Source organism: Panthera onca, chromosome A3, assembly GCF_046562875.1.
Source record: "Panthera onca isolate mPanOnc1 chromosome A3, mPanOnc1 haplotype 2, whole genome shotgun sequence".
Classification (NCBI taxonomy): Eukaryota; Metazoa; Chordata; class Mammalia; order Carnivora; family Felidae; genus Panthera; species Panthera onca.
The window spans coordinates 70,216,976-70,226,461 of NC_138341.1; the positions used below are offsets into that span (position 1 = coordinate 70,216,976).

At 33.1% G+C, this 9,486-nt stretch overlaps 1 non-coding gene across 1 annotated transcript; it reads left to right on the forward strand.

The window, feature by feature from the left end:
* The first annotated feature begins 9,061 nt into the window (after nucleotides 1-9,061).
* LOC132672587 (U6 spliceosomal RNA) lies at nucleotides 9,062-9,167 on the forward strand. Its single transcript, XR_009607582.2, has one exon. It is a non-coding gene; the product is annotated as a U6 spliceosomal RNA (small nuclear RNA).
* The last annotated feature ends 319 nt before the right edge of the window (nucleotides 9,168-9,486 follow it).

Sequence of the window (9,486 nt, forward strand, 5' to 3'; positions counted from 1 at the left end):
CTAACTACATGGAAAGTATAGATATTGTTAACTTTAATTTCTAGGCCATACATTTTTCCATCTCTGAAATCAAGATGTGACTCATAATTAAAAATATCATGGGGCGCCTGGGTGGCGCAGTCGGTTAAGCGTCCGACTTCAGCCAGGTCACGATCTCGCGGTCCGTGAGTTCGAGCCCCGCGTCGGGCTCTGGGCTGATGGCTCGGAGCCTGGAGCCTGTTTCCAATTCTGTGTCTCCCTCTCTCTCTGCCCCTCCCCCGTTCATGCTCTGTCTCTCTCTATCCCAAAAATAAATAATAAAAAACGTTGAAAAAAAAAAAAATATCTGACAGTTGTTTTCAGCTTTTTTTTACATGTGAAAATTTCTGATATTAGGATATATCTTATAATTAATGATCCTTAAAGTCAATGGGATGTGGGAAGATACGGTTTGCACTTACACTTATGACTACTTCACCACTTGTAACACATTTTTGAAAAAAAATGAGAATTACTGCCCATCTACCATACTTTAAAAGATTTTGTTCACCAGACAATAAATTTATGCACTAATAATTAACTCATTTTCCTTTTTCAGTTAATCAAAAAGATGTAGCAGTCAATCAAATCTTCAGATTAGATAGCCAGTGTTACTATATGAGTTGTACAATTTCTGCCATTTTGGCAGTTTGCTTTGTTGTGGATAAATATATGATTTATATTCAGCTTTTTGAAATACTGGAAATAGCTCAAAGGCTGTCATTACTATTTCATGGACCCCTATGAGACTAGAGACACCATGTTGGGAATCACTGTACTCGAAAAATATACATTTCTGAATTATAATAAGTTCTCATGTGGTTTTACAGGTTAATAAATTCTGCACAGGCCCATGACATAGGACTTCTTTATTTTTGTGTAGGTTTGATTGTTATACTAATAAGGAAATATGAATACTCTGTAAATCATTTACATTTAGAAGGCATTTTATACTGTTTGGAATGTGTGGGAGTCTAAAATCCTGAGAATTCGTAAGACTTTAATAGAAACCGTGAAAGCAAATTGTAAAAGATTAGATTGGAACTATATAATGTTCTATCATATGCTTATTTTAAAACCTCATTTTTAAAGTTTGTAATGATTATGAGATATAGTAAGTGAAAAAAGCCAAATTCCAACTACATATAAAATATTTATCAATTTTCTTTTTAAAATGGGATATATATGTGTGTATGTGCATATATGTGTATATATGTATGAATATATAAATATAAATGTTACTGTATAATTGCTAGAAAAAATACAACAAAAGGATTTAAATACAAATATTTATTACTTTCTTCTTTATACTTATATATACATGATTATATGTAAGAAGCATATATTAGTTTTATATTTAGAATATAATAAATATTATTAAAAGATTAAGCTACAGGGGTGGGGAAAGGCCTATTTCTTCACTTTAACTCCCCATCAAGAGCTGTTAACCCCTTCCTCCTTCTCAAGTGATATAATGTACCTTCTTAAGGCAGAATTTTTCTTCCTAAGTGGCTAGTCCCTTCCCATGGGCAGAAAGGTATTTGCTTTGGCCTGAAATATTTGCTTTCTGGTTTCCATTAATATTCCCAAACTAATTTAGATGTGCAGTATAGCTGATAATGTAAAATATTATTTCAGAGATTCATAAGTTTCTTGAGATAAGGACACATGGTTAGTCCATGTCTGTTTCCTGTGTGTTGCATATTGTGGGTGCTCAATACTAATTCTTTGGAAATACTTGAAAAACTGGTTGCCTTAATGCTGCCCTCATTCTCAAATGGTGCAACATCATATGCCATTTTGCACTTACAAACTTCACCATATTTTGTTTACTTTGTTAATTTTGGAAAATATTTTATACTTTTTAATAAGGATTCATAAATGTTTTTATACATTTTAAAACTCAGAGAAGTTAGGCACCTTGTATATATTTGTAAAATGTAATTTCTTGTAAACTATCATACAACTTATAAACTCATCAGTTACCTTACAAAAGAACCATGTAAACAATATCTAGATAATTTAAAATAACAAATTATGTGAATTTTCATACATTTTATTATTCAGGCCACCCAAAGCTTAGGCACATAGGTCCTGGAGTTGGAGTGGCTATGTTTAATCCTGGCTTTGCTACATACTAGCTAAGTGAGATCACTTAACTTGTTCCTCTCTGCGCTTCAGTTTTTTCATAAAGTGGGTGTAGTAGAATTTACTTTCTAGGTTTTTTTTTTAATGCAGAATAAATGTGTTATTTATAACATGATGATTAGTACAAAGTGTTTACTAGATAAATGTGTACTTGATTTACAGCAAAAGTTCTAATGAATTTCAGTAGGGAGAATATGTTTTGTTTTGTTTCATTTTCAATAAATGGTGCTGGGACAATTAGATATCCAGGGGGAAAATGAATCTTAACCCCCTAACTCATATGATAATCAAAAGTTAATTTCAGATTAGTTATATATATATAAATGTGAAAGGTAAAACTACATAGATTCTAGAGGAAAACACAGGAGAAAATCTTCATGACTTTGGTATAGACAAAAAAAAATTTTGAACCCAAGTACAAGCCATTAAAGGAAGGCATGAATAGATGGGACTTAACCAAAATTTAGAACGCTGGTCATCAAAAATGCATTGTTATAAAAAATAAATAGGGAGAAGATGGATAAGATATAGATATAGATATAGATATAGATATAGATATAGATATAGATATATAGTCAACAAAGGACTCATATCCAGAACATATGAAAACTCCCACAAATAAGCAAGAATAAAGCATACAATATAATCCAAAAAAATGGACAAAATGTTTGACTTCAAGGGACTTCACAAAAAAGAAAAGCAAAACAACCTGTAAGCATTTGAAAAAGTAATCAACATCTTTAGTCATCAGGAAAACAAAAATTAAAACCACAGTGAGATTCCACTGCACTCTCACCATTATGGCTAAAATTAAAGATTGATAATGCCAAATGTTGATGAAGCTATTAGACAACCAGAATTCTCATACTTTTATGTACGGAACGTATGGGGAGCCATAAGAATGTGCCCTCTGATTCCACTCCTAGGCGCCTCCCTGATTGCCTTACCATAATTCCCTAGGACTTGGTTACTACCGAACCCTGAGGTTGATACTCCCCCAACCTCACTTCTTCCTTTCCTTCATGAGGTGTTCAGATTTGCATTGCCCCTTGATAGGTTTCTCAGACTTCCCCAGCTGTCCCTCTATTTTCTCTCACAGGTGCTTTCCCTAATAAAATCTTTGTACATTTAGTCCCATTTTAGTGTCTGACTCTAGGAAAACCTGGACTAACATGAATCCGCTTGGGAAAAAAAAAAAATGTTTGAAGCTAAACCCAATAGCCAAGCACTTACGTTATTCCAAAGTATAAGTCCAAAAGAAATTAGTACATATTTCCAAAAAAAGACATGTACAAGAATGTCCATAGCAGTTATATTCATAATGACCTTAAAGTGGAAACAACTCAAATGTTCTTCAGTAGGAAAATGAACAAACTGATAAGTTTATAAAGTGAAATACAATGCAACAATAAGAAACTGAAATGCTGATACACTAAACATCATAATTGAATCCCAGAAGTATTTTGTTAAGTAAAATAACTCAGACACAAACTAGTATATAGTCTGTAATTCTATTTACATGGAGTTCAAAAGCAGACTAACTTAATGATATAAATATTAAAATGTTACAGAAATATTATTTATCCAGTTAGTGGTCACAAAAATTAGTACCTTCTAACATTAAAATGTTAAAAATGTATAAAAATATTAAACATAACACTTAAAGTTAGGTAACTTTGTGTGCTTTACTATATATATTTGTTATCCTTCAATTAAAAAAATAAAAATTAAAATAATAATATATTTATTATATGATATATACAATATGTAGATATGTATGAATATATAACGATGCACATAACTAGAATCTGGTTTTTCTGAATTAAATTCATGTTTCTTTAGGTTGTTTGACATTAAATAATTTTATTTTTGGAATTATTCTCCATCTTTTAAAATCTCACTATTTAATGTTGGTAGTTCAAGTACACATGAAAGGGAACAGGGTAAGTTAATGTAGTTCATCAACTACCTGATGGACTACAGGTAAAGAAACTGCCTTGAGAAAAAGATTATGTTCCAGGAGTTTCTCTAGAACCATTATGCTGAGCAGGAAAGCCCATGACTTGTTCTAGTATGCAGATCCAATAGAAATATTTTTGGCTCAACACTCATCTCTAGCCACAGGCAATTGTACCTCATTCAAGTAAGAAACTTCTGTATGACGTAGAATGACAATTGTTGAAGAAGTAGTGGGAATGCCATTCTGTCTGTCAGCTGCTATAATTGGGTAGTTATATTTTGGGAAAGAAATATGTTTAACTTCCTTCCTTATGGCTACTGTCAATTTTTTTTCTTAAGAGCTAGACATGTTTTTGTGCTTGAAATGATTCTTGAATTTTTTTTTTTTTACTAGACATAGGGTGATTTTTTTTTTCCTTTGAGCACTGCTGCTAAAGAGAGATTCTTAATTTTAAATAAGAATTTTATACAATATTTATGCATGCCTCCTTATTAGTGTGAGCAATTTTTTCCACTTAATGCTGGTAAAATGTGTGAAAATGACAGTAAAAAAAAAGCCATTTCTGTTGGTGCAACTTCAGAGAAAAACTCATTGTACTTATTAAATAAATTTGCCATAAAGAGCCCTCTTTTTATTTGGATATTGAACTTAAAATCTTGCAGGGCAATGGGTTCTTATGAATTGTGTATAATTTATCAGTTTTATTTAAAAGACATGGAACTTAGAATGACTCTGCAAAGCTCTTCAGTTTTCATCATCCCTCTGCCATCTACGTACTGGATAAATCTTAACAGGTTCTATAAATGGAGCAGTAACACCCAGGAGAATACAGCTTACCTATTCATGCCAAGTGTGTTACGTTGCTAGCAGTCACAGGGAGAAAAAGAGATTCAGGATTGGAGGAAGCCTGAAGACAATAACTCTCATGTGTGGGCTGGACCTTCCTTTTTGTCACTGGGGTGTATGTTATTTTAAAATTCATGTTCCTGCCCCTCTACACAAAATTTATGGGCATGGAGCCTAGAAATCTACATTTTGAACTTGCTACCCAGATGATTCTTAAATACATTTATTTAAGATCTTAAGCGATTTTTATTTAAACCAAGAATGAGTGTGATGATTATTCTTGGAAAAGTACACTTCATTATGCCTGCTGACATTACTCATTCTACTCCCACAATATAAGCTAGCACCAGGACGACAAGACAAACAATGGAAATGCAGAGTATGTTATAATATTTGTTATTCAAAATGAGTTTTAAATAACCCAGCCTATTTGTTACTATTATACCACTCCAATAAGTAGCTATATTTTGTCCTCAGATAAGAACTTTGTTTCACTTTTATAATTTAATGATATCTACAAAGGAGATCTCAGGGATATTGCAAAATTATAAGTTGGAGCATCTGGGTGGCTCAGTTGGTTTAGTGTTGACTCTTGATTTTGGCTCAGGTCATGATTTATGGTTGGTGCATTTGAGCCCCACATTGGGCTCTGTGCCGATAGCACAGAGCCTGCTTGGGATTCTATCTCTCCTCTTCTTCCTGCCCCTCTCTCACTCACACACATGCACACACACACACTCTCTCTCTCTCAAAATAAATAAATAAACTTAAAAAAATGATAAGTTAATTCTGGAATAAGTGATTACTGTATGTTATAATTAAAAACAATGATTTAAATTTTATAAAATGAACAAATGAGCCAAAATGCTATTTATTGTTCCTTTACTATTAATCTAAAATTAAGTTAATGAATTCAGAGGAATAAAAGAAAAGTCTTTTCCTTGAAGATTTATATTTTTATAAAAGAGCTAGGTAAAAGACAAGATTCTGAGACTTTTAGTTTATTTCCTATAGAAATGATTCAGTTTCATCCCTGAAATCTTGAAATTTAACAAACTTAGGACATGCTTTTAAATCCAACACAAATGTGAGAAGTAAATGCAAAACATTTCATTGTGGAATGATATTTCCTTTAGAGTTTGAAGAGGGTACAAGTGGAACTGTTAAATTTTACCAATTTAAAATGTGAGAGACTTGTCTATTACAATGATACTAAGCTTGCCTTTCACAGCTATTGGGGAGACAGCCAGTTTTCTGCTCCTGACTGAATGAAGAGAATCTAAGCAGAAGTAGGGAATTCTTGTCCAGGATTCCAAATTTAGTGTCCTCACCTTTTTTGAGTACTTATTTGTGTATTTAATCTAGGCCTTATTGGTATTTCTACTTTGACCTTTTCAATTATGAATGGTAATAATATAGCCAATATGCTTCCTACTGTTAAAATGTAGTACAACTTTGATATGAACAAAATTCAAGACAGGGTAATAGCTAGATCTTTTCATTATAATAATGCCACAGTAATGAATTCTTAGTATTTTGTTATTATTTGTTACTACCATAACAGAAAAAAAAAACACATTAAGAAAAGTGATTTGCCCCTCTTCCCTTTTTGCTATGTCATGTACAGGTATTCTTATTTCATATTCTGATATTCTTACTTAGTTGAGAGAAAATTTCCATTTTTTTCGTGGATTTTTTTAGGTTCAATATTTATAAGGGAAGTTAATAAATATAAAAATAACCTTGTAATTGTTAAAAACTGCTTTGGGATTATGAAGTGGAGACTCTCTTTTTTAAAGAAGTCAACACTATGGTGTTGATATGAATTATAATGAGGCCATGGGCATGAAAGCACCTGGCTCTTATATGAGCACTGTCTCTAAAGTATTACATATATGTTTATGAGCTTATATATATGTATATATATGCAATGTTACAATATATTAAAGTATAACCATTTATAATTTGTACACACACAGACAAATTATAAAGCTACAGCACTATGTCCACCCATAGATATCCTAAGATAGATGCTGTATTCTTTGAGAAAGAGTTCCCTTGCAGAATCTGGCTCTAGCTCTGGAACCATCCCTACATATTTAACTTTTATCATACATGTCCAGACTGCTTCAATTCACTCAGTAGAATTTCCAAACATTGCATAGTCATAGTTTTACTGCAATTATACATTGAATTTCATAACTGTAGACAGAGAACCAGACTTCCTCACAGGAAATCAAACACAAACTTTGTGACTCTATATTCTTCCTTATTCCAAACCCTACTTTTTCAAAATGGTAAGAATTTGTTATGGCTCCAGCCACTTCAGGAGGAAAGACTTCTTAACCATTTCTCAATTTTGGCATTCAATTGGTAATACTTTCCTAATTTACCTTCTCTACTGATTTAAGGGCTGAAGAAAGAGTAGGAACAACTTCATAAAATATGCACAGCACAGCCCAAATAGAATGCTTGTGGCTAAATGACATTTGACACTATTTGCAAGGCTAGCAATTTTAGAGCAAATGCTAGAGATTAACCTGTTCCTTTAAAGGAAGGGACAAATTGTTCTCATATCATTGATGATAGAGAAGTGTTCAAAAAAAAAAAAAAAAGAATATCTACTTGACTGGTCAGACATGAGAAGAATCTTAGGCTTTGGAGCTGAGAGTATAATCTTGTCTGCAGATTGATAGGAGTCTGAGACTTGGCTCTATCACTCACAGTGAGTGGGCCTTGGACAAGTGACTTAGCCCCTCAAAGCTTTAGCATCTTCATCCACAAAGTGGGGATAATCTATTCAAAATGTACTTAACCAGCATGTACTCTGCTCAAGACCTGCCAAGCACATGGTGATGGCATCTACTTTATAATACTGTCACAAAGATTAAAAGAGATGATGGAAGTTATGTTTTTAGAATAGTCCTGGGATAGAAAAAGGCACTCAATAAATATTCATTACAATATTTGGTTGACTATTTTTTTTGCTATTAGGTAATTTTTAAAAATTGAGTCATGCTTATCACATTAAAAAGTTTAGTATAGCCAATTCCCTAGAAAATAAAAATAGGTTTAGTGGTGATTTTTTGAATTTGACATAAAAAATAAAGACCTCAAAAGCAAAAACAAACAAGTGGGACTGCTTCAAACTTAGAGCTTCTTCTACATAGCAAAGGGAACTACCAACAAAAATTAAAAGGCAACCTACTGGATGGAAGAAAATATTTGAAAATGATATGTATGAAAGAGGGTTAATATCCAAAATATAGAAGAAGTCACAACTCAACAGAAAGATTCATAATTAAAAAGTGGGTAGGGGAGGGGTGCTTAGGTGGCTCAGTCAGTAAGCATCTGACATTGACTCAGGTCAACATCTCCTAGTTCGTGAGTTCAAGCCCTACATAGGACTGTCTGCTGCCCCACAGAGAGCTGTCTGCTGTCAGCACCAAGCTGGCTTCGGTTCTTCTGTTCCCCTCTCTCTCTGCCCCTCTCCCACTTGTTCTCTCTCTCTCTCTCTCTCTCTCTCTCTCTCTCTCTCTCTCCCTCAAATAAAAAAAAAAAAAAAACATTAAAAAAAAGAGGGCAGAGGATCTGAATAGACATTTCCCAAAGAAGACATACAGATGTTGAACAGGTACATGGAAAGATGCTGAACATCACCAATCATCAGGGAAATGCAAATTAAAACCACAATGAGCTATCACCTGACACTTGTTAGAATGGCTATTTTCAAAAAGATAAAAAATAACAAGTGTTGGCAAAGATGTAGAGAAAGGGAACCTTTGTGCACTCCTGGTGGGAATGCAATTGGTGTAACCACTATGGAAAACACTGTGGAGGTTTCTCAAAAACTTAAAAATGAAAGTATTATATGATCCATCAGTTTCAATGCTAGGTATTTATCCAGAGAAATGAAAAACACTAATTCAAAAAGATACGTGCAACCCCATTGTTCATTGGAGCATATTTATAATATAGCCCAGATACAGAAACATATATACATGGATATTACTATGTGAGGTGTATATTTGAATATTATGTGAGATATTTTTATGAATATTATTCATTCATAAAAAAGAATGAAATCTAGTGCTGTCTTCGGCAGCACATATATTAAAATTGTAACGATACAGAGAAGATTAGTACGGCCCCGTGAAAGGGTGACATGAACATTCGTGGAGCGTTCTACAGTTAAAAAAAAAAAATGAAATCTTGACATTTGTGACAACATGGATGGACCTTGAGGGCATTATGTTAAATGAAATAAGAGAAAGACAAATCCTATGTGATCTCACCAATGTGTGGAATATAAACAAAAACAAACAAACAAAAAAAGCAAGGATCCCCCCCAAAATCTAGTTAGATACAAAGAACAGATTGGTTATAGCCAAAAGTGGAAGGTTGGGGGTAGGCCAAATGGGTATAAGGAGTCAAAACGTACAAACTTGCAGTAAAAAAAAAAATGACAGTTTTTGAAAGTGGTTGTACTACTTTCCACTTCAACCATGGCAATT